Source organism: Lacerta agilis, chromosome 7 (assembly GCF_009819535.1).
Source record: "Lacerta agilis isolate rLacAgi1 chromosome 7, rLacAgi1.pri, whole genome shotgun sequence".
Classification (NCBI taxonomy): Eukaryota; Metazoa; Chordata; class Lepidosauria; order Squamata; family Lacertidae; genus Lacerta; species Lacerta agilis.
Window position 1 is genome coordinate 13337988 of NC_046318.1, and position 22790 is coordinate 13360777.

General features: G+C 45.1%; 1 protein-coding gene across 1 annotated transcript in view; it reads left to right on the plus strand.

The window, feature by feature from the left end:
* The first annotated feature begins 1591 nt into the window (after positions 1–1591).
* Positions 1592–22790, plus strand: part of BASP1 (brain abundant membrane attached signal protein 1) — an 81417-nt gene continuing 60218 nt past the window's right edge. Inside the window, exon 1 of the mRNA XM_033154393.1 lies at positions 1592–1813. The gene's annotated coding sequence lies outside the window, so the exon portion shown is untranslated. The remainder of the gene's footprint in view (positions 1814–22790) is intronic.

Below are 22790 nucleotides of genomic sequence, written 5' to 3' on the forward strand. Positions count from 1 at the left end.
CTTCAGGTTAATTAAATTCATTTGTATAGAATTCCTGCTCTACAATTTGCAGGCACAATTTTCTGCTGTACTTTTCATAATGAAGCAAAAGCAACAATACATTAGCATGTATGTATATTTAAAAAAAAATATTTTGAAAAACAAGATTTTCGCTTGTATCTTTATGTTGCGATTGTTTGAAATGGTTTTGTCAATGTCATAAGTGGCAATAGACCTGCTTATTCTAAGCAATCTTTCAGCCAGTAAGATTGGTATATACTCTGTGGACGGCTTCACTTTAATTTCTGAATATTCTTCAATAAAATATGCAAAGTTTAATGCCCCATTATTTTAACTAAAAAAATATCATTAAAAGTACGGTATGTCCTGCTATACAGTCTTTTAAATAGCAGAGGGCGCTACAGAACTACAAATACAAACCCCACGCCAATAAAAAAAAAATCTGTTTAGCAGCATGCTAAACGCTCGCACTGCTTGCTCTGTGATAAGAAAAAAAAACACCAAGTCGTTGCGTTCACGTTGCGCACTGAAGGAGGGGACGGTCGCCAGCTTGCAGAATATTTGGAGACAATTTGTAGCTGGTTTAAAAAGCGGTTGCTTATGTCTCAGACAGTTCATACACATCTTTCGACGAATTTCGTGCATGGCGAAGTATCCTGCCTGCCCTTGCAACACGTCCATACTCCAGTTCCTAAGCATCCTTTCCCCACACTCTTTCGAGAAGAGTTGCCTCCATGCTTTCGAGATTAAAACGCAGCCCTCTCCTTCTCTCCGTTGTCTCACAACCGTCCCATCCCCAGAGGAAGGTTTTCCTCGATGTCCCAGGCAGGTGGAACTTTTAAAGGCAAGCATTCCGGCCCTCCTGCAATCCAACGCAGCACGCCGCGCGCGCAACCCTGCGCGGAAACCTCCCCGGGGTGGTCCTCTTCTCCTCACCCCTTCGCCATCCGCGTTTGCCATCCCTTGGCCACCAGCTGCCGTTCCTTCGAGGAATCCCAGAAGAAGCCCATTCTTCTGGCGCGCGTCTCTCCCATTCCCCATCCAGCCGCGCGGTGCAAGAATGCCCACAACGACGACCGCTTGCGCTCCGCCCCGTGCGTAAAAACCACAATAATATTAGTAATATAAAGAGGCAGGGGAAGCGAAGTACAAATCACCTCTGAAGGATTGCAAGATCTCTTAGGAAGGGGGTCAGAATCCACCAGCAGAGAGAACTGCCCTTGCTGTTCCTCCCCACCGCGGGATCCATCCCTTCACGTGGGGGTTGGAAGCTCGCTGGGCATGTTTACGCGCCTTCCAAAACAAGACTCCGTCTTGAAACGCGCAAAGCGGATATTTAAAACCTTGGTTCGGGACCGCCCCCTAAGGGCGAAAGGAGGCATCTCTTGAAGCTGATGAGCTTTGGGTGAAATAATTGGAAAAAAGAAAAAGAAAAAAGGTAAGGAGGGGTGTGTGTGTGCGCGCGCGCGGAGGGGGGACGACAGAGGAACCAAACCCGGTGCGCGTGTCTGTGTGCGCGTGCGTGCGTGTGCATGTGTGGCTTTTGAACTGCCCACAGACTGTCACCGAGAGAAGCGGGAGGGAGGGGGAGAAATGCAGAGGCAGCAGCGGCGGCAGCAGTAGCGGCGGCGCCGGCGTTACTCCAAGCAGCCACAGCTCCAGCCACTACACTCGCAGCCAGCGAGCGAGGGAGATCTCCGGCGAGACTCAGCGGGCGCCAGGACGAGCCGGGACCCCGCTCTCTCTCTCTCTCTCTCTTTGTGACCCCAGCCTCGCAGCCGCGCCAAAGGGGACAGAGGAGCAAAGGAACGAGGTAAGAGCCATCCGAGAGGCTGGAGACAATTTGGATTTTCTTGTCCCCCCCCCCCTCTATTTTTTACGCTGCAGCCAGCTGGTCGATCCGGTTCTTATTGCTGTTGAAACAAACGCCCCCGCCTCCAAAAATGAAAACCGCTTGTTATCTTGAAATATATAATGTGTGTGTGTGTTGGGAGATTTTCTTTATATATATATATGTGTGTGTGTGTGTGTGTGTGTATGTATAAATAAATAAATAAATAAATATGTGTATGTAGGTATGTATGTGTATATATATATATGTGTGTGTGTGTGTGTGTGTGTATTTAAAAGAGGGAGAAGCAACATCTAGGTAGCCCACATGCTTTGGCGATGGGTTTCTATGAAAGGGAGAAATTTAAGTCAGTGCCTATGTCTTGAAATCTTTGCATGGAGACGTCCACGGGCTGGAGAGGTGGTAATGATGGAGAAAGCAATGGATGTGGGGAATCGGGGTGGAGGGTTTGGGATTGTTTTTCTCTTTAATTTTTTTACAACCACCACTTTTTTTGGAGGGGATGTTACAGATTTCTTTTCCCCATCTTTTTAATATATAAATAAATAAATAAATAAATAAAGACTGCATAGCATGGATATCTTGAAGAACGCATATTGGGGAGGGGGGCATACATCCATGTTAAGATCATGCAGGGGAGGGGGGAGAGGAAGGGTGGGGGAAGAGCGTAAAAGCGAGATAACATGGCATGAGAGCCTCAGCTTGGGCTTGAAAGGATGGTTTTTCGCAGTTATATTACCTGTGGAGCACTTTTGGAGAAAACTCCTAAACGATCTGTGCATGTGTATTTTGGTTAAACGTATGTCCACCCTCCCTTCTTTCTTTTTAAACCACCCCTCCAATCTTCTCTTAGCAGAGGACGGGCGAGATGTAAAGTGGACGCCTGCCAATTTTATTTTATTTAAAACCATCCTGGGGTGTAACACTGTGCGATTGTTCTCCCTTAGGCGATCCTGAAGAAAAGAGCTTCTGGTTTTATTATTTATTGGTCACGAGTGTGGGGTGAAAAAGAAAGACAGACAAGGAGGGGGTGGGGTGGGGGGTAATGATAGCAGTGGCCACAAACATTTTAATCTCCCACCCTGCTTAAATGCAAAGCCTGCAAGACCAGAAGCGTTTGTGTCTTGGTTTGGGGATTTTTTGCTTTAATGCAAAGATCCACATCATCACTATGGAGTTTAGGAATACTGCATGGATCCCCGTGGCTTCGTTCTCTCCGCCATGAATATGCATACCAAGCCCCCTCCCGGCATCCTCTCCCCACCCCAAGCGAATGTGTTTTCTTGTAAATCAGAGATCCTGCAGTTTCTCTCCGTTCTCCACCCCTCTGCTGCGTTAGCCACCGAATCATGGCACATGAAAACGAGCACATCTTAGTGGCTCCCGGGTACCACGCTTTCTTTTTTTTTTGGGGGGGGGGATGCCTTTTCAAGTAGCCATCCCCGAGGCCAGCGCATTCACACGTCGTCTGCCACACCGGGTCGGTGTCGGGTGAGAAAACCTCCCAGTTGGGCTCCTCTTTTGGCGATACTGCAGGGGAAATGAATGAAACTCTCTTGTAATTACCTATTCCTTTGTCTTCGCCTCGCGCATGCGTGGCAGAGCAGGGTGGGGAAGACGGACGAGGCAAGTCTCTCTCCATCGTTAAGTTATCAGAATTGGCAGAACAAAGGCAGGCATCTTGAGATAAGGATCTCCCCAGACCTGTAGGACAGCATTGGAGGGAATCCTTTTTTTTTTTTTTGGCCAGCAGATCCATCTTGCATAAGCACCTTGTTAAATGCTCCAGTGGATTTAAAGGGGGAGAGGGAGATTGGAGACTCAGCATCAATTTTACAAGCCCATGTGAATGAAATTCTGCTTAATATTAAATATCTCTGTTCACTGCTAAGATTTGTGTATCAGTACAGCCATACTATCACAACTCCTTTTCCAATGTAGCAGTGAAAAAATTGTTTCTAATCTAGGTTAATTGGGGTGGGGTGGGGTGGGGGAGGGTAAAGAAATGGCCATGCTGGGGTGTAGGCTCTGGAAAATCTTCACTGTCTAGTAGCTTGCAAAATGGCCTTCAAAGAACTGTGCTGAGGAATAGGGGCAACCATTTCAATGTGTTTCTCCACACCCTGTCTATTATCTGCTAGGCTGGCCATCTTTTCTGCAAACATTTTTGGGGTACCAAATGAACTACACTAATGAGGTGATCCATTAGAAGAGGACAATTAGGCAACTTCCGTGTACCTAGTTCAATTAAAGTCCGCGTTTAATGATACTGTGAAGAATCTCTCGCTATAGGAAGCACCCCGGCTGACACTGTCTGCCAAATTCCTCCACCTAGAGGGAGACATTCTCCTCTCTTGCATTTTTTCCTATACAGTACTGTTTTCCTCTGGAGGGGAGAGAATGGAAAGAGATATCCAAAATCTCTTAGGTTGTGATGATCTCTTCTTAACATCTGGTTCATTTAGTTCTCTTCTTTCCAACCTTCTCTCCATTCATTTCAAGGAATGGGATTTACCAAGATGTACAGTGGATACAGATGCCCATTTCCCCTGCCCCCACACCTGCGATTGAAGTGTGGCAAAACCCTCCACAGACAGCACTTTGGCAGGATAATACAGATGAATTAGTTTAGTAGTGAGCCCACACTCAGATTTTGGTTCCTGGTGAAAACATTGGCATCATACTCAAATTATTCCATTTATAAGAGCTGGGGAAGGATTTGCAGAAGCACCATTTGCTTAGATGCAGCAGTTTGGGAGGTACAAACATCTACGCACAATGTGGGGGAATTGAGACGACAAGTTTACCATACGCCTATGTGTGTTAACATTGTCTCGTTCACATGGGAGCCTGATGCAAATGATGAAGCTCAACCTTGGCTAGTTCGTCTAGAGGAAACCACAGTGATTAACTGGTTGGATTTGCAGCTTTACCCAGGCACAGATGTAATCAAGAATTTGCCAACACAGAGGAACTGTCACATCTGAATTGCTACTTCTTGGCCCAACTAAAAATATATGTATTAGAACTGTTGATCCAGCCAAACACTGGATTTTGAGATATCTTGGAATGCTGATTGGGTAATGCAGTGTTTTTCAACCTTTTTTGGGCAAAGGCACACTTGTTTCATGAAAAAAATCACGAGGCACACCACCATTAGAAAATGTTAAAAAAATTAACTCTGTGCCTATATTGACTATATATAAAGTAATTCTCTTGAATAGGAATCAAATAAACACAAAGAAAGTATTTTATAATTACTTTATTATGAAATAGTAAGTAAACAGAAATATGAAAAATTATAAAATACTTTATTCAGTGCGCAACCAGGGCCTGTTTGGCTGAACACAAAGCTGATATTCTGGCTGGAATTTTTCCCACGGCACACCAGGCAACATCTCGCGGCACACTAGTGTGCCATGGAACAGTGGTTGAAAAACACTGGGGTAATGTCTGTCCACAGGCTTCAGAATCAATCCGTCAACAGTTTATTGCCTTGCCCACAGGACATAAAAAACTAGTGACAGAATATATCTGAGAACCACAGTCTCAGAGTGGGGGAAGAGGGGAGGGGACTTTGCTAAAGGCTGGGACAAGATTCCCATCACAACTAAAAGCTCACTGCTGCTGTAGTGGTTATACAGTGTGTGTGTGTGTGTGTGTGTGTGTGTGTGTGTGTATATCACACAATCTGTAGCACTGCAGGTCAATCAGTCACCCAAACAAACAAACAGCAGTAAAAATGCACACAACCCAAATCCTCAAAGCAAAAGGATTTGTGCTTTTGGAATGCCTAGTGTATTGATCCAATAACTGATCAGTAGTTGGTCAGACATATAGAATGTGTGTAGGATTATTTCCCTTTGTTTTACGGAACGGCACAGCTGGTTTGGAGAAGAAAACAGAAAGTGAAGTTTTAGATGGGAGAGGAGGAGCATGAATCGAAGGAAAGAAGTTACCACAACCACTTGTGTTTTTTTTTGGTCACCTATTAGTGGCTGCATATTAATGGTGAAAGCTGCTTTCCCCAGTCAAGTAGAACTGCCGACAGGAAACCAGCAGCTCCCCACATGTTAACTTGTCAAAACAGCTGATTGGGTAACTCAGGAAATTTGTTAGTGAAATAACTGTTGGGGAAGCACATCACACAACACTGCTCTGCAAAAAAACAAAACCCAGTTCTGCCAGTCCCCTTGCTGTTTACAAACACTGCCCAAATGGTATAAAACCTGTCGAATCTTCTGCCTGCAATATTGTTCATAGCCTTTCTTGCTCCCCTCCCTCCATGTATCAAAAGACAGTAGAAGATAAGAAATCTTTCAGTTTCCGTTAAAAAGTTTTTTGTTAAAAGTGTCCTGAAATATAGCATAGTTCCAAAACTGCACCATGCCCATGTGTTCTGTGAAATCATGGCCATCTGCAAAAATGGCAGCGTTAGTAACTGCAACCGGAAGCTACAAATAAAATGTGTATTTTCTAAAGCGTCCTGTATTCATCTGTCTTTCTTGCAATCCCTTGTTGCAGCTGACCTTTTGATCTGCTGACCAAGTATTTTGTGTCATCAGTTGTACTTCTAAAAACGTCTTTTCCATAGAAAACAGAAGTAGGTTTATTATATTAATAAGCAACTGCTGAAACCCACAATGTAAAATGGATTCCTCCTCTCACATCATAAATTCTCTTTACCTCTTTAACAATGTCACTTTGGAGTAAGTGGTTGGTATTCGCATCCTTAACATAGCAACCAGAAGTATATCTCACTGAAATCAGTGGGACTTGCTTCCACATAATATGTAGGATTGGGTGCAAGTTGACTGATGAAGTTCTGTGGTCATTTTTAACAGTTAAGAGCCAGTACTAAACAAGTCCTCCTGAGGAACAATTATTGATAAGTGTCATCTGGAGAAGTAACGTGGCCTGACCCCATGACTGCTTAGAAGTAAGTTCTACTGAGTTCAAATGAGCTTGCTTCCAAGTAAATGTCAGTAGGGCACACTTCCAAGTAATCTTGGACATAAACCCACATAAATCAACGAGATTTGCCTCCAAGTAAGCTTGCTTGGGAGTGGGCTGCTAATTGCCTTATTCTAGTAGACCCTTAATTCTACAGGTGTGATTTTGATGTGCAAAATTTCACCGAGCAAGAGCATAGGGCTTTCACTTCTTTGTTTTGAAAAGATTCCTAGCCCACATGGTTTCCAAGAAAAGTGTGTCCAAACAATGTCAACTGAAAGATCAGAAACTAAATGTAGGGAAGGGGTAGAACTTCTGGTTCTCCCAAATCTCTTATTTCCTCGTTCCTTTTGCCACCCACACAGCCATGTCTGCACTTCTTGTTGGAATGTTGTGGGTAACAGGAGAGGATATATTGATTAAATATTATCCTTCCTAACTCACGCTAGTGAGTTTATTCATACAGCAGAGTACATTCCCCTCGTTACACAGCAGGAAGCTAGTTGCAGATTTGTTAGAATCTCTTAAATTCTATTATTCCTGGTAAGACCCCTTTGATTCCCTCCTAAAAGAATAAAAACACAACAGTCTTCTTTTAAAAGTCATACGTTTACTCACATTCAGTTCACAGTTGGATCCCTGAAGGCAGGGATTTTAGCTCAGAGTTACAGAAGAGGGTTTGAGTTCATCCCATATGGGAATTCATTTCACATGCTGCTGGCTGAGAGCCAACAGTGCAGTCCAAGAGAAGAAAAGGCATCAAAAAAGGAAGGTGGCTGCGTGACTGGACCTTTTGTGGGGCCTGGAAGGGTCACGCCCACCTTACCTGATCACATGAAAAGGAAGGATGTTCCAGACCAGGTGTAACGGGAAGTTCAACTGGCTGGACCGACATTCCCCTGCATGTGCACTCTAGGCAAACAGGAAATGTTGCATTTGACTGCTTATGTTACATCCCACACTTCTTCCTAGTCCTTTGCCCTCCCATTCCTGACAGAACCCTTGACATTCTGCAAATAAGTTCTGTTTTGCAACCAGGATATAGGACACACATCTCACAAGTGCATGTAAAGACAGAGAACATTTGCTTTGCATGCAGAAGCCCCTAGGTTCAAGCCCTGGTATCCCCAGGTAGGGCTGGGAAGGATCCCAGTCTGAAACCTCGGTAAACTGAACTAGATGGACCAATGGCTTTTACATAGCAGCTTCCTATGTTAGTGGAAACATCTGCATAATTTACTGGGAAGGCAGACGTTGGGTTTCTTGGCATGGGAGAGCATCAGGGGTGGATTGCTAGAAAGGATCAAGCTCCTGAGGCACCAGCAGGAACAGAGAGAAGAGGAATCTGAGGCCATCGACTAGAGCAGGGCCAGGATTTTTGGTCCAGCTTTATTCAGCAATTTAGAGTGGGAATGAAAAGAAATCACCCTCAAACCAGCGGTGGTGCAGGAGACTTTATCTAGTGTTTGTGTGGTGGTGGTGGGTGGGGGGGAGGGCTTAGTTTGCCTTACATAAATGAGGTGGTGGTTTTTTTTGGGGGGGGGGGGTGGAAATCACCTGGCTGTCCATCGTCTCTGCAAAGGCATGCCAGGATCTTCCGGCCCTGTTTTCTGCTGGAGGCAGGCCAAAATGCCAAGGGGAACTCCTGGCCACCACTAGCAGAGGAACCACAGCAGAATGGGGAGGTTCTTAGGTGCTTCATGCTTGCTCTGGATTTAATTAAGGAAATGCAACCCTTCCTTCTCCCATGAAAACTTGGAGGTGTTTTCTGTTGTTCCCCAGAAACCAGAGTAAGTATATTCTCCCTTTTGAGGTGTTGCAGTTGAGGGGAGGATAAACAATCCTCCTAAAATGGAGCAGTGAAATTTGTCTTGGTGGTATGAGGAACAGCCCCTGGTAGGAGAAGCTAGGAAGAGGTTGGAGCAGAGGACAAGTGTGGATGTGTTGGCTGCTGAAAATAAGGAAGCAAGCAGTGGCAAGGAGAGAAGGAGAGAAGTTGAGGGAAGAGTTGTAAAGAGAAGGCCTGAGAACTTCAGAGTAGACAAAATGGAGAAGGCTCATGGAGTCTCTTGCTAGCAGTGCTACAGCCAAGTGTAGGCGTTGGGAAGAGGGGCAAAGGATAGAGGCAGGTGCGGGGAACATTTCGCCTTCCACATGTTGCTGAGATACAACTCCCATCATCCTTGGCTGTTGGCCATGCTTGGTGGGGCCAATGAGAGTTGCAGTTCATCAGCATCTAGAAGACTAAAGGTTCCCAGGTGTGGATCCTGCTGGGGGTGGCAAAATGGAAGGGAGACCCACAGAGTGGAGTTACAGGCAAGGGTGCAATTCAGAGCCCGAGGTGAGTCTAACCAGTGCCAGAGTTTGCCTGCTGAACCAATAAATGGAGTAGTGTATGGAGTCTTGCAATACTGAGTTGTCTGTAGCTAACATAGAGATCAACCTTGATTATGGGCTTTTGGTAGTGGTAGTGAATCTTGATTAACCCATGAGATGCTTGTACCCTGGCTAATACATGTACAGTGGTACCTCAGGTTACATACACTTCAGGTTATATACTCCGCTAACCCAGAAATAACGCTTCAGGATAAGAACAGAAATTGTGTTCTGGCGGCGCAGCGGCAGCGGGAGGCCCCATTAGCTAAAGTGGTGCTTCAGGTTAAGAGCAGTTTCAGGTTAAGAACGGACCTCCAGAATGAATTAAGTTCTTAACCCGAGGTACCACTGTATATGACTGTGAGCTAATTTATCTAATCCTTTACCAAACTAGTGAATTAAACATCTGGAAGTGGTGCAGGTGGTTTTCTGTCCCCTGCCCAGTGACCCACAGATAGCTTTTGCGATCTAACATACAATGAATGGTTTTCTGTTCTTGGCAAGGAACAATTTCCAGGGCCCACGCTCTGTCTAAATAACAATAACAGGAAATAACAATACAGTGCTTCTGGGCATGGGCAGAGTTCCTTTGTCCTTCCACTAGGACTAGGTAGCTTACATACACTTACGCAGGGCTTGATGCATTTAGAAGTTCCTCCTGAGCATGGCCTTATGTTTCATACCTCCCCACCTTGAACTTCAACCAGTAACAGAATGACTAAAGTGGCCCCCTTTCCCCCTAATCCCCATCAGGACAAAAGGCCTACATTACTGCCCTCTGCCTGGTTACCTGTAACCTCACCTCTTACAGTTGAGGGAACCGCTAGAAGGCCCTCAGAGCTGGACCTCAATGTCCGGGTTGAATGATGAGGTGGAGATGCTCCTTCAGATATACAGGGCTGAGGCTGTTTAGGGCTTTAAAGGTCAGCACCAACACTTTGAATTCTGCTGGGAAATGTTCTGGCAGGGGCGTAGCAAGGGGGGCCGGGGGGGCCACCCCGAGTTCCATAATGGAGAGGGTGACAAATTATCAAGGAACAAATTTTTTTGATTTTTTTTTTTTTTGAAAATGCCTGCTCCGAAGGTCTTATCTTACTATATTAGGGATTATATAGCTATATATGAAATTTCAGGCATATTGGTTAATATCTTGACCCTCCTCCACCAAAATAGCTGTTCACTTGGCTGTTTTCCTGTGTCATGAAGGCTGAAATTTCAGTTCAGAGAACACTTACTGTTCCCAACCTTAACCCTGTGGAAAGCCATCTAATTAGACTTTAATTTGATTTTGAGATGTTTTTAGGAGGTAATTTAATTATTGTTTGATTTTATACCAATGTTATGCATCTGATGTTAGCCACCCTGAGCCCGACTTTGGCTGGGGAGGGCGGGGTATAAATAAAAGTTTTTTTTTATTACTTGTTATTATTCCTTTGTAAGAAAATATGAAATAACGTAAAACCATTTTTGCGTGGGGGGGGGGAATCAATGGGGTTGGTTGACAAGAAATCTTCCGCACCGGGTACCACCTGACCTTCCCATGCCTGGGGTGGGGGGTTGACAATTTTTTTTTGCCCCCGGGTACCAATTTACCTTGCTACGCCCCTGCGTACTGGGAGCCAATGTAGGTCTTTCAGGACTGGTGTTATATGGTCTAGCTGCCGCATTCTGAATTAATTAGCATGTCTTCTACCCCTCATTTAAGAGATAGGTATGGGGACCCCTGACCAGTGTGCATAGCCTCCAACACGTCCCACTGGAAAACCAGGACAGCCATCTTGCAGGGCTACACTTCTGTGCGAGTCATGTGACCTATGTGAGAGAACGGCCCCCCCAAAACTGGATGTCCGGGACAGTTGAGGGGTATGGTGTGTTGGGCTGGATATTATGGCTAGAGCCAAGGTGGTTCTGGAACCGTGACTCTATGTTGACCTGATACTTCATAGAGACCAAACGGCAAGGTTGGCTTTTCTTAAGTTAGCTTGGTTACCTGTATTGCTCCTCTGCATGTGGCAAAATATCCACTCACAGTCTAGAAGAATATCGAGGGAAGCCAGAATTGAGCAGAACAGTAAGGGTAAGATAATGGGGTTGGAGAAGGAGTTGATTTAGAGAAACATTTTTTTTAGTGACAGGAAACATCCTCCTCAGTGGTTCTGGAGAACGGTTCCTCAGACTCCATCCCCGCTCATGAATCTCTTTTTTAAATTTGTATTTATTTATTTGGTTTTTCAAATTAAAAATTTACAGAGATATATCAAACATAAATCATAAAAACAAGATTCCAAGGAATCTCCTGGACTTCCATGCTCCCCTTTGTGGATCCTATTAATAATTCTTTCCTCCCGCATCTTTTATTATGATCCAAATCCTTTACATCTCCATTGTATCCAGAATTTACCCTTAACTACAAGTCGTATTCCAATCCTACTAACGATTTTAACTGTTTACAACGGTCTTTAAGATAAGTTCTATATTTTCCCCATTCCTTATTAAAAATTTGGTCTTCCTGATTTCGGATTCTTTTGGTCATTTTAGCCATTTCGGCATAGTCCATCAACTTCATCTGCCATTCTTCTCTGATAGGAACTTTATCTTCTTTCCATCTCTGGGCCAATAACATTTGCATAGCCCATGAATCTCACTGGGTGGCTGTGGCAGTAATCATAATGTAGGGTCTACAAAGTATCTTGAGAATGTAGACACTGTACAGGGATGATGATAAAAGCAAGGCCCACCTGCAGACTTGCAGTGTAAAGAGGTTGCTGGTGTTCTCTTACAGTTTATAAGGCGAAAGCACATTGTATACCGTGTTAGAAACTGAGATATGGAAGCTAGGAGCTAAATGTCACCTTAAACCTAGGTTATGGGCGCAACAATGGAATGTCTAGGCATGCTTTTTTAATAGCAAGAATACAAAGCTGAACATGAATGAACTGCAGCTAAAACAATATGTTCATTTTTAACATGGTATAGTCCTTCCCTTGTCCACACCCCTAATATTCTTAAGAGGGTCTCTCCTCCAGTCTTCAGAGAGCAGCTGGAAGTGGGGAGGCAGGAAAAGGACCTCCTTTCCTTCCACTCTGCAGTTTTAATCTGAAATCTTAGGCACAGTACTGCGCCCAGAGCTCAGAAACCTCTCACGCCAATGGAATTCCCTGTCGCAAAACGCACCTAGAATAATGGGAGTTTCGAACACTGATTTCAAACGCTCCCAAAGCTGCTTTTCCACTGTGGAAAGTGGACAGTGGTTACACAGGTTTGTTTGCAGTTTATAATTCCACCCATGGTCAACGTAATGTACTATTTGCATGCCGGCAAGCAAGCATTTCCCAAGCTTCTGACAACTGAGTTACATTTTAGTCTGAATTGAAAGTGGAGGCAGTGGCAGACTATGGGCATTCAAATTTCAGCAATCCCCTGTGCGATGCCAAAATTTGGTACCTCCCTTTCTCTTGCCTTCTCTTTTAAGTCATTGTTGAGGCACCCCCTGCAACTCCCTCTTGGCTTGGCGCCCAGAGCAGGCAAACTACTCAAACTCCTCTAAATCCACCTTTGTAGGAGGCACACTTCACTCTGAACATTTGGAAAGTTTTACATTGAGAGTCTGCAAGATGGAGGCTTATCTTCCCTTAGCAAACCTGCTCTTTAAAAGCTCAATTGGAACAAACATCAATCTGTGCAAAACCCAAATTGACATTTGCTCCGATTCAGCTTGAGAGAGTGCGTTTTCGTGGGAGAAATTTCGGGGCAAAAGAAAAAGAAAAATTATGCTTGGGTGCAGAGCGTTAAAGTGCGGACCTTTGTTTGGAAAGAGTGGGCCAAAAAGTAAGTGTGGAAAATCCCTGAGCCACTGTTCTCGACTGGACCAGGGCAGAGATACAGTGAGTAGCTTCTCCTGAAGTCAGGGTCTTCTGCTCATTCTCTGTCTTGGTGTGATCAAACGATCCAGTCACAACCAATGTAAAGATGTGGCTGAATTACCTTGCACCAGCAGAACCAATGGGAAAGTGGCCAGGCCAGTGAAAGCAGCGAATCATGCGCTGAGGCAGCCGTGGGCGGGTACTTGGGGCTGAAAGAAGCCATTAATTTATTTCATGTGGCATGCCAGCAGTTCTCTTGTGGCACACAAATGTAGGAATTATTGCAGTAGGATTAATTGTCCCTAGCTACTTTCCACATTAGGGACACGGGTGGCGCTGTGGGTTAAACCACAGAGCCTAGGGCTTGCTGATCAGAAGGTTGGTGGTTCGAATCCCCATGACGGGGTGAGCTCCTGTTGCTCAGTCACTGCTCCTGCCAACCTAGCAGTCCGAAAGCACACCAGTGCCAAGTAGATAAATAGGTACCGCTCCGGCGGGAAGGTAAACAGTGTTTCCGTGCACTGCTCTGGTTTGCCAGAAGTGGCTTAGTCATGCTGGCCACATGACCTGGAAGCTGTACGCCAGCTCCCTCGGCCAGTAAAGCGAGATGAGCACCGCAACCCTAGAGTCGTCCGCAACTGGACCTAATGGTCAGGGGTCCCTTTACCTTTACCTTTTACTTTCCATATTAGATTTACTGCTGTGTGTGTCATTTACTGCACAGCACCGGGAAGTAACGCAAAGCCACTGTTAATGGTGCAAAAAGAAGCACTGAACGGAAAACCATGCAATAATAATAGGATCTTTAAACATACTGTGCAGTCAGATCGACAATAGATTTGCACCCTCTTTAAATATCAGGTTCCACCTGACGATAATGAACAATACAAATTGTTTTTTCTTAGAGACATCACATATGCTTCGTGTTTTCCTTTTCTCTCTGGTTCTGTCTCCATCTTGTGAAGAAAAAAAAAAGTGCCCAAACAGGAAAAACGCTAGAGAAGATGTCTTCCTGCCAGACAACAATCCCTTCTAAAAAATGAATGTTTTGCATTAAGTTGTTGAGCTGAGTCAGGAAACAGAAAAATTGGGAAGTGGGGTAAGGGGGAGAGAAACGTCTGGCCTTCTTCTTGTCAATCAATGCTAAATTGCAGCCAGGCACCAATGAATGAAGTCAAGGGACAAATTCCTAAAAGCATCGGAGATTTGAAAATAGAAACCATATGCAACGTGTAATGGAGGCTTAATGCATTAAGAAGTGGTTTCAAGATACCGTATGAGAAAATCCCTGTGGAGAATGGAAAGCACTCGTACGGCGGATCTCTCCCCTGCAGCGTTGCAGTATCACATGTGCCACAATTTTCTTGCTCTCTAGATACTGATAGCATCTTAACATCTTATTTAAAGAGAGAGATGATTGTTTCATTACAATTTGCACCTGTCAAATGAATGACACAAAGAAGAAAATAGAAACTTCCTATTTCCACAATGCCTTTTGCCTTCCAGTTTTTTTCTGCCTTTTTCAAATACGAAACTCTTTAATTCTTTCCCCAGTATCTCACAAGCTGACACAAGGAATGCTTATCCCTCACCCCCCCCCCAAATATGTGTGAACAAAAAAAATGTAAACTTTGTACTTACTTGCTCTGAATGGTCATAGCCAGGAACCATTTAAAGGCATTTTATTTATCTGTCCTGCTGAGATAGATGAAATCAAATCTTTCCCACTGAAATCAGTGTAGCTGGAAATTTCTTACTTTGGCTTGATTATGCCCAGTTCTTAAAAAGATGGAATCCATGTGGATTCAAATTGCAGATGGAGCGAACTCTCTTGTATGGAAGAAACCCCCCCCCCCATAGAAGTCTGAAGTGGTACAGCCCAGAGACAAGTGATAACAAGCCCGCAGCTTCTAATTTCTAGAAGATTTCCATTGTCCAGTCCCTCCTGGAAGCTACAAAGCTCCGTACCAGAAAAGATGAAGACCCTCTACATCCTCCTTCAAATGCAATGGATTATATGGGATTCCTGGTTCTTGGGCACTTGTGCCACTGTGGTGGTGCTGATAGAGATCACCCACTGTAGCTGAATGCCAATTTTGGGTCTAGCAGTATTTGGAAGGCCGAAATGTATTCATCAGCCGAAAAAGATACCCACCTAAGCATCACAAGAGGATGGTGTTCTTTCACGAGAACATGCATAGGACCGTCCAATAGGACAGCTCATCCTCAGACGCTTTCCCTATAAAGAGCGGTGTGAAACAGGGCTGTGTTCCTGCAGCAACTCTCTTTGATGTATTCTCTCTGTTGCTCTCATACGGCTTCAACTTGACTGAAGACGGTGTGTGTACATCCATTCAAGGAGTGATGGGAGGGGGGGGTCTGTTCAACTTAGCATGTCTCCACAGCAAGACAAGTGTGATGGTCCTTACCTGAGAGATGCAGTTTGCTGATGATAATAATCATAATCATAATTTATTATTTATACCCTGCCCATCTGGTTGGGTTTCCCCAGCCACTCTGGGCGGCACCCAACAATATTAAAAACACGATAAAACATCAAACATGACAACTTCCCTAAACAGGGCTGCCTTCAGATGTCTTCTCAAAGTCAGATAGTTGTTTATTTCCTTGACATCTGATGGGAGGGCATTTCATAGGGCGGGCACCACTACCTAGATGGTCCTCTGCCTGGTTCCCTGTAACCTCACTTCTCGCAGTGAGAGAACTGCTAGAAGGCCCTCAGAGCTGGACCTCAGTGTCCGGGCTGAACAATGGGGGGTGGAGACGCTCCTTCAGGTATACTGGGCTGAGGCCATTTAGGGCTTTGAAGGTCAGCACCAACACTTTGAATTGTTCTTGGAAACGTACTGGGAGTCAATGTAGGTCTTATATGTTATATGGTCTTGGTGGCCACTCCCAGTCACCAGTCTTGCTGCCGCATTCTGGATTAGCTGTAGTTTCCGGGTCACCTTCAAAGAGCGCATTGCAGTAGTCCAAGTGGGAGATAACTAGAGTTCGGTGTTACCATCAGCCTGACGAAGACCAACATCTTGGGTCAGGACATCACCAGCACTCCACACATCAGCATTGGCGACCACACACTTGAGGTGGGAGACAATTTTGTCTCCTTAGGTTCCACCATAATCAGCAGCCTCTCCCTCGATGCTGATTCAGAAGAAGGCAGCTATGGCAATAGCTCACCTCTACAAAGGAGTATGGGAGAATGTGATGCTAATGTCCAATATCAAGTTGAAAGTCTACTAGGCATGCGTGTTTAGCCCAGTGCTTTATGGAAGTGAGTCTTGGGCAGCTTGCAACCACCAGGAGCAATGCCTCAGTGCCTTCCATCAGGAAGATTTTGGGCATCACATGGCAGGACAGCGCCTTAAACAGAAGTTTGTCCTCCCAATCCCAAATTCTCAGCGTGTTTGCACTCCTGTCCCAGCAATGTCTATGCTCGCTTGGTCATGTCCACAGAATGGAAGATGGCAACATCCCCAAAGTCTTGTTCCATGGGCAGTTTGCTTTGGGCCTGTTGGCAGACCAACTTCACATTACAAAGATTTCAGCAAATGTGACACGAAGGCTGGCAGCATCAAGCCAACCCTGTGGGAATCCCTTGCAGATGACCACAGTGCCTGGAGACAGACGGTCAGGTCCTGTATCTACAGCAGTGACCAGAGGAGGAATGACTGCTGGAAGGAGCACAGAGAGAAGAAACGCCATGGTGTATCTGCAGCAGCACAACCGGTCGACTTCATCTGCACCAGCTGCAACAAAACATGTCTCTCCCATATCAACCTCTACAACCGCAGCAGGCACTGCAACCTTCCAACAGTTTGACTTCACTCCCAAAGGCACAGATGGATGCCCACAACAAATACTTGGAAGGAAGCCGTATTATGGAGGGTGTTTCTTCTTTATGCAAAGACAGATAACACATTCTTAATTAGATCTATAGTGGTACCTCGTGTTACGTACCCAATCCGTTCCGGGGTGCCGTTCGCACCCCGAAAAGTACATAACCTGAGTGTCCATTTTGCGCATGCACAAAGCGGGATATCGCGCTTCTGTGCATGCCCGAACTGCGCAGAATGCTTCTGTGCATGCACAGACCGTGTGGAAATGCGCAGAAGCATCCACACACCGAAAAGCACTTCCGCGTTACCTGAGTACGTAACCCAAAAATACGTAAGCCGAGGCAGACATAACCCAAGGTACAACTGTAATAGAAATATTGCATGGACCCCATGGCTTGCGCTCTGCCAGTTAATATTCTTGGGCAATCACTGCCTCGTGCCCCACTCCCAAGCAAATGTGGCTTATTGTAAATCTTAGATCCTGTGGTTTAGCTTCATTATCCACCCCTTGCTTATATCTGCAGAATTGCTACAGATCTCTCTCCCTCTCTCCGTGTGTGTGTGCACGCTAAAATCTGTGCCTTTGTCTGTAGTTACATGGATAGCAGGTGAAATTAGGCTCTGCTGGTTAAATTGGGCGATGAGGGGGCAGAGACAAGGATTTAGGAGGAGTTTGCTGTTCCTAACTACGTGCTGTGCAGTGCTGGCTTTGGGTGATTGTATTGCAAAGGGGTTCTCATTTTGCAATCGGAGAACGCTTACGGTGCAGTAAAAATTAGGCACCCACAGAAGAATCTTCTTGACTTCATGGAATATACTGGACGGTACCTGTATATAGCTGTGACCAAAAAATGGGAAGATGCTGGAATAGGAGAGCTAGAATGCTGGGAAATAAAACTTGCAATGCAAGCCCCAGTGCAACCATTTATTTAAAAAGCCCAAGGAACAAGATTTTACTTCCTCTCTAAGAAGCTTATTCCTTTGCATGACTCATTAATTAATTGACCGTTGGTTATACTGAGGCATGCAACAAGAAGAAAGTAATAGAGCTTCTGTTCCTTCTCTCCTGGTCTTCTGAGAACTCGGCACAAAGCAAGTTCTGGATCCGGCAGCATGTTTGGAGTTAAATGTACTTTATATGGTGGTGGGGAAATCTACATTTTACACTCCTGTATAGAGGAAAGGAGGCGTATGCAAATTAAAACCATTCGCATGCATGCGCTTAATTTGTTGCAAGGTGGTATTTTGAGTGCAAAAGTCAAGTTGTCACCTAATTTAGCTTTGGGGGGGAAATGCCCTGATACACTCAAATGCAAAGAGGAAGGAGAAGCAGCAATGGCAAAGCAGAGACTTGCTGTCTTTTTATTTTTATTTTTACATATGATGTGTTTGCACAGGGGCGTAGCAAGGGGGGCTGTCAGCCCTGGGTTCCATAATGGAGGGGGTGACAAATTATCAAGGAACAATTTTTTTTCAAAAAAATATTTTGAATTTTTTTTTGAATTTTTTTGAAAATGCCTGCTCCGAAGGTCTTATCTTACTATACTAGGGATTATATAGCTATATATGAAATTTCAGGCATATTGGTTAATATCTTGACCCTTCTCCACCAAAATAGCTGTTCACTTGGCTGTTTTCCTATGTCACAAAGGCTGAAATTTCAGTTCAGAGAACACTTACTGTTCCCAACCCTAACCCTGCGGAAAGCCATCTAATTAGACTTTAATTTGATTTTGAGATGTTTTTAGGAGGTAATTTAATTATTGTTTGATTTTATGCCAATGTTATGTATCTGATGTTAGCCACCCTGAGCCCGACTTTGGCCAGGGAGGGCGGGATATAAATAAAAGTTTTTTATTATTACTTGTTATTATTCCTTTGTAAGAAAATATGAAATAACGTAAAAACATTTTTGCGGGGGGGGGGGGTGTCAATGGGGGGGTTGACAAGAAATTTTCCACACCGGGTACCACTTGACCTTCCCATGCCTGGGGGGGGGGTTGACATTTTTTTTTTTTTTTTTGCCCCCGGGTACCAATTTACCTTGCTACGCCCCTGTGTTTGCAGATCTGGGTTTCCAACCACTGTGCACTCAGCAGGGACCCAGGGCTAGTCCTGGCTCTGTGCTGAAAACATTTATCTGGCACATGGGTTTACAAACGAACGGTTTTTCATGTTGACATTTTTATTTGTAGCTGTACATTTTTGACACGCCATGTGTGTTCTACCTCCTGGGAGAAATTCTTATAGGATCTAGACAGTCTGCCCAGAGCTCCTTGTGTCTGTTGAACAATTTCTTCACAGTGACCATGTGTTTTTTATGTCCTCTTCAAAAAGCCACAATGCCTTGAGAAAGAAAACAGCAAGGGTTCTCCACAGAATGTTGTAGCAGATGCCAGATTCCCTGCTGCCCAGTTGGCCAAACTACACACATCCTGACCGTGTGTGTGTGCTGCAGCACTAGTTGTTTTCCCATGCTTTTACACAAGGCTCAACAACGACACACCGGAGTGTATAAATATACGGAAATCACAAGGAGGCTTCATGCTGTGTCCCTTCAGGTGACTGATGACAGGAGAGGATTTGGCGACGTGCCCTTCTCCTGACAAGCTGCTGGCCTTTCTCCTGCCAAGTCTAGAAGGTGGTTTGATGCTCCACTGGTGCATGGTTGTAGAGGTTAAGCTTCTGCGGTGAAACACCTGTAAGGCCTCTTCAGGCAAGGAATCCATTTCTAAAAGGAACAACATGTGGTGTCAACATGATAAACGAAAGGTGTAGATGCTTCTGTATCACATTCCAGATAAGTGAAAACACACTCAGAGCACAAAGGGAGCATTTAGGTTGTCCCTTAAGTGCTGAGGCTGAGGGACATCGGCTCAACGGACGCCATCTTGTGAGTCTATGGCTGCTGTGAGATTATTTTATAAAATTTCTTTATTTGGTTTTTCAAATTAAGTTTTTACAGAGATATATCAAACAAGGATGTATTCCAAGGAATCTCCTGGACTTCCATCCTCTCCTTTGTGGGTCCTATTGTTAATCCTTTCCTCCCACATCTTTTATGATATTCCCAATCCTTTTGCCTCTTCCATTATGGTCAGAATCAACCTTAAGCTACAAGTGATACCGTATACACTTGAGTATAAACCGACCCGAATATAAGCCGAGGCACCTAATTTTACCACAAAAACTGGGAAAACTCATTGACTCGAGTATATAACACGCTGCGAGGTTTTTTTTTAAAAAACTGGGGTCTTCCCGAGCGACACTACACACCACACCAGGAAAACCTGGACCAATAAATTGGTTTAAACCATTCAGGTCTGTGTGCATGCCTACAGTGAATCTCAGGTTTCTCTGAAACTTACGGTGGTTGGGGAACCACCATTTTAAGAGAAGAGACAGCAACACGCAGCACAAAAAATCCCACCGGGCACCACCTACTGGTGTGGATAGAAAACACTTGAGATAGATTGTGGAGGCATTAAATTGAAAGCAATCAAGGTGCACGAATGCACAGGGAATCAGCGACCCACATATGCATGAATGCCCAGCTGTGCAGAAGCCCTTCCTCTATAATCTATTTCCTCTTCTTTTCTCTTGTCCCCCCCCCCCGGTGGATGTCTTGCTGTCATCCTAAATCTAGCATTGTGACCAGGGAGCTCTGCCTTTGTATCTCCTTCCTCCCCATAGCATGCACTCCTCTTTTCACTGCAACCTCTAGCAGACGTCTGCCAAATTCTGCTGCTACTTCTTTTTCAACTTCTCCAAAGACCTGCCCCTTTCTTTCTTCTGCTTTTGCTAAACTTCCTACTTGTTTCTTGGCGATCTGTTGTCTTGATGGATGTGGTCTCCTCCTCTCTCCTTTCATCTATCTCCTTCATTTACTTCTTAATGCTTCTGCACTACTTGCCTTCTGTTTGAAGCTCAGCATCCTTTCACTGAACAAGATATCTGCATTACATACTTAAATTTTTTTAAAATGGCTATTCCCCCACCCAAAGCGATCCTGGGACGTGCAGTTCTCAGAGATGGGTTACTATATTTTCCCAAGAGTCTTTGGAGCAAGCCAGGAAACCAGGACATAAATCATACGTGTTGTGGTGTAGTTTTCCTCTGACACTCTTCTCTTACTTTCCAGCTACATTTCTCAGCTCCCTTTATTACAGTTGTTGTGCCCTGCCACACTTCATTAGAGGCCATCTGAGCCTCTTGGGCTTGCCGATCAGAAGGTCAGCGGTTATGATCCCCACAACGGGGTGAGCTCCTGTTGCTCTGTCCCAGCTCCTGCCAACCTAGCAGTTTGAAAGCACAAGTAGATAAATACTGTAGGTACCACTGCGGTGGGAAGGTAAATGGCATTTGCATGCACTCTGGTTTCTGTCATGGTGTCTCATTGCACCAGGAGTGGTTTAGTCATGCTCACCACATGACCCGGAAAGCTGTCTGTGGACAAACACTGGCACCCTCGGCCGGAAAGCGAGATGAGCGCCGCAACCCCATAATCACCTTTGACTGGACCTAACCATCCAGGGGTCCTTTACTTTTTTTTTAACCCTTTTATAATACTAATTTTCTGTCATCTATCCAGCTACTTTTATCCAATGGCACTTTATCTGTCTCTCAAGTGCCTCACTTAAGTCTTGAGTTCTTCCTCTGACTCTACTTCCGCAAAAATTAAACATAAAGCCATTTTCTGTCAGCTAACACTCCCCAGTTCCTGCTTCAAACCCATCTTCCAGGAACTTGTCCGTGTTGCTGTGGTTTGTTGTTGAGAATGTGAACTCAGAGGATCAATACAGCATTCAGACAGTGTGGCTAGGGTGTCATTGTTAGGATCTGTGAGATCAAAGCTCAAATATTTACTCAGTCATTAAGCTCCCTTGGTGATCCTGAGATGGTCACAGTACCTCATCCTTGCCTACAGTCTGACAAAGTTGTTGCGAGGATAAAATGGAGAGGGGGGTAGGCATTCCTCCTTCCTTGGAGTAAAGATGGGACAAAAGGTAAAGGGACCCCTGACTGTTAGGTCCAGTCGCGGACGACTCCGGGGTTGCGGCGCTCATCTTGCTTTACTGGCTGAGGGAGCCGGCGTACAGCTTCCGGGTCATGTGACCAGCATGACCAAGCCGCTTCTGGAGAACCGGAGCAGCGCACGGAAACACCGTTTACCTTACCGCCATCTACTTGCACTTTGAGGTGCTTTCAAACTGCTAGGTTGGCAGGAGCAGGGACCGAGCAACGGGAGCTCACCCCATCGCGGGGATTCAAACCATCAACCTTCTGATCGACAAGCCCTAGGCTCTGTGGTTTAACCCACAGCACCACCCGTGCCCCTAGATGGGATATCCACGTAATAATAAAATGTTTTGGGTGTAGTTTGTGTGTGTGTGTGGATTGCAGCTGAATCCACACATATTGTGCCCTGGTAAGTGCATGGCAATTCTTGGGATGGTGAGACTATGCTGGGAAATGAATATGTCAGTGTATTTGCATCAAATCCCTCTGGGCTCTCTTTTTTTCTTTGCACAGCAGAGTAAACGTTTGTTTTGTGTGGATGAGGGGACAGGGTGGGGCAAAGCCAGCTGGCTGTGCTCTTGTGGCAGCACCCAAGTCAGAAATTTGCATCCAGAGTCCTAGGACTCATGGGGTTTAGGTCCTTGAGCAAAATGGCATGAAACCTGAGGGGAGTTTCATATACGGTGCTGGAGGGAAATCTGCTCTTTGGTCAGAAAAATAAAAATGACAATTCCACAGGCCTGAGATGCACACAAACGAGTTCTTTGGGTTCCAGCCAGGGATTTGTTTACTGCAGGTGTCTATAGGACGGGAATATTTATAAAGTAGGTGGGTCACTTGCTGATGTAGGATTCTCTGCTTCCATCC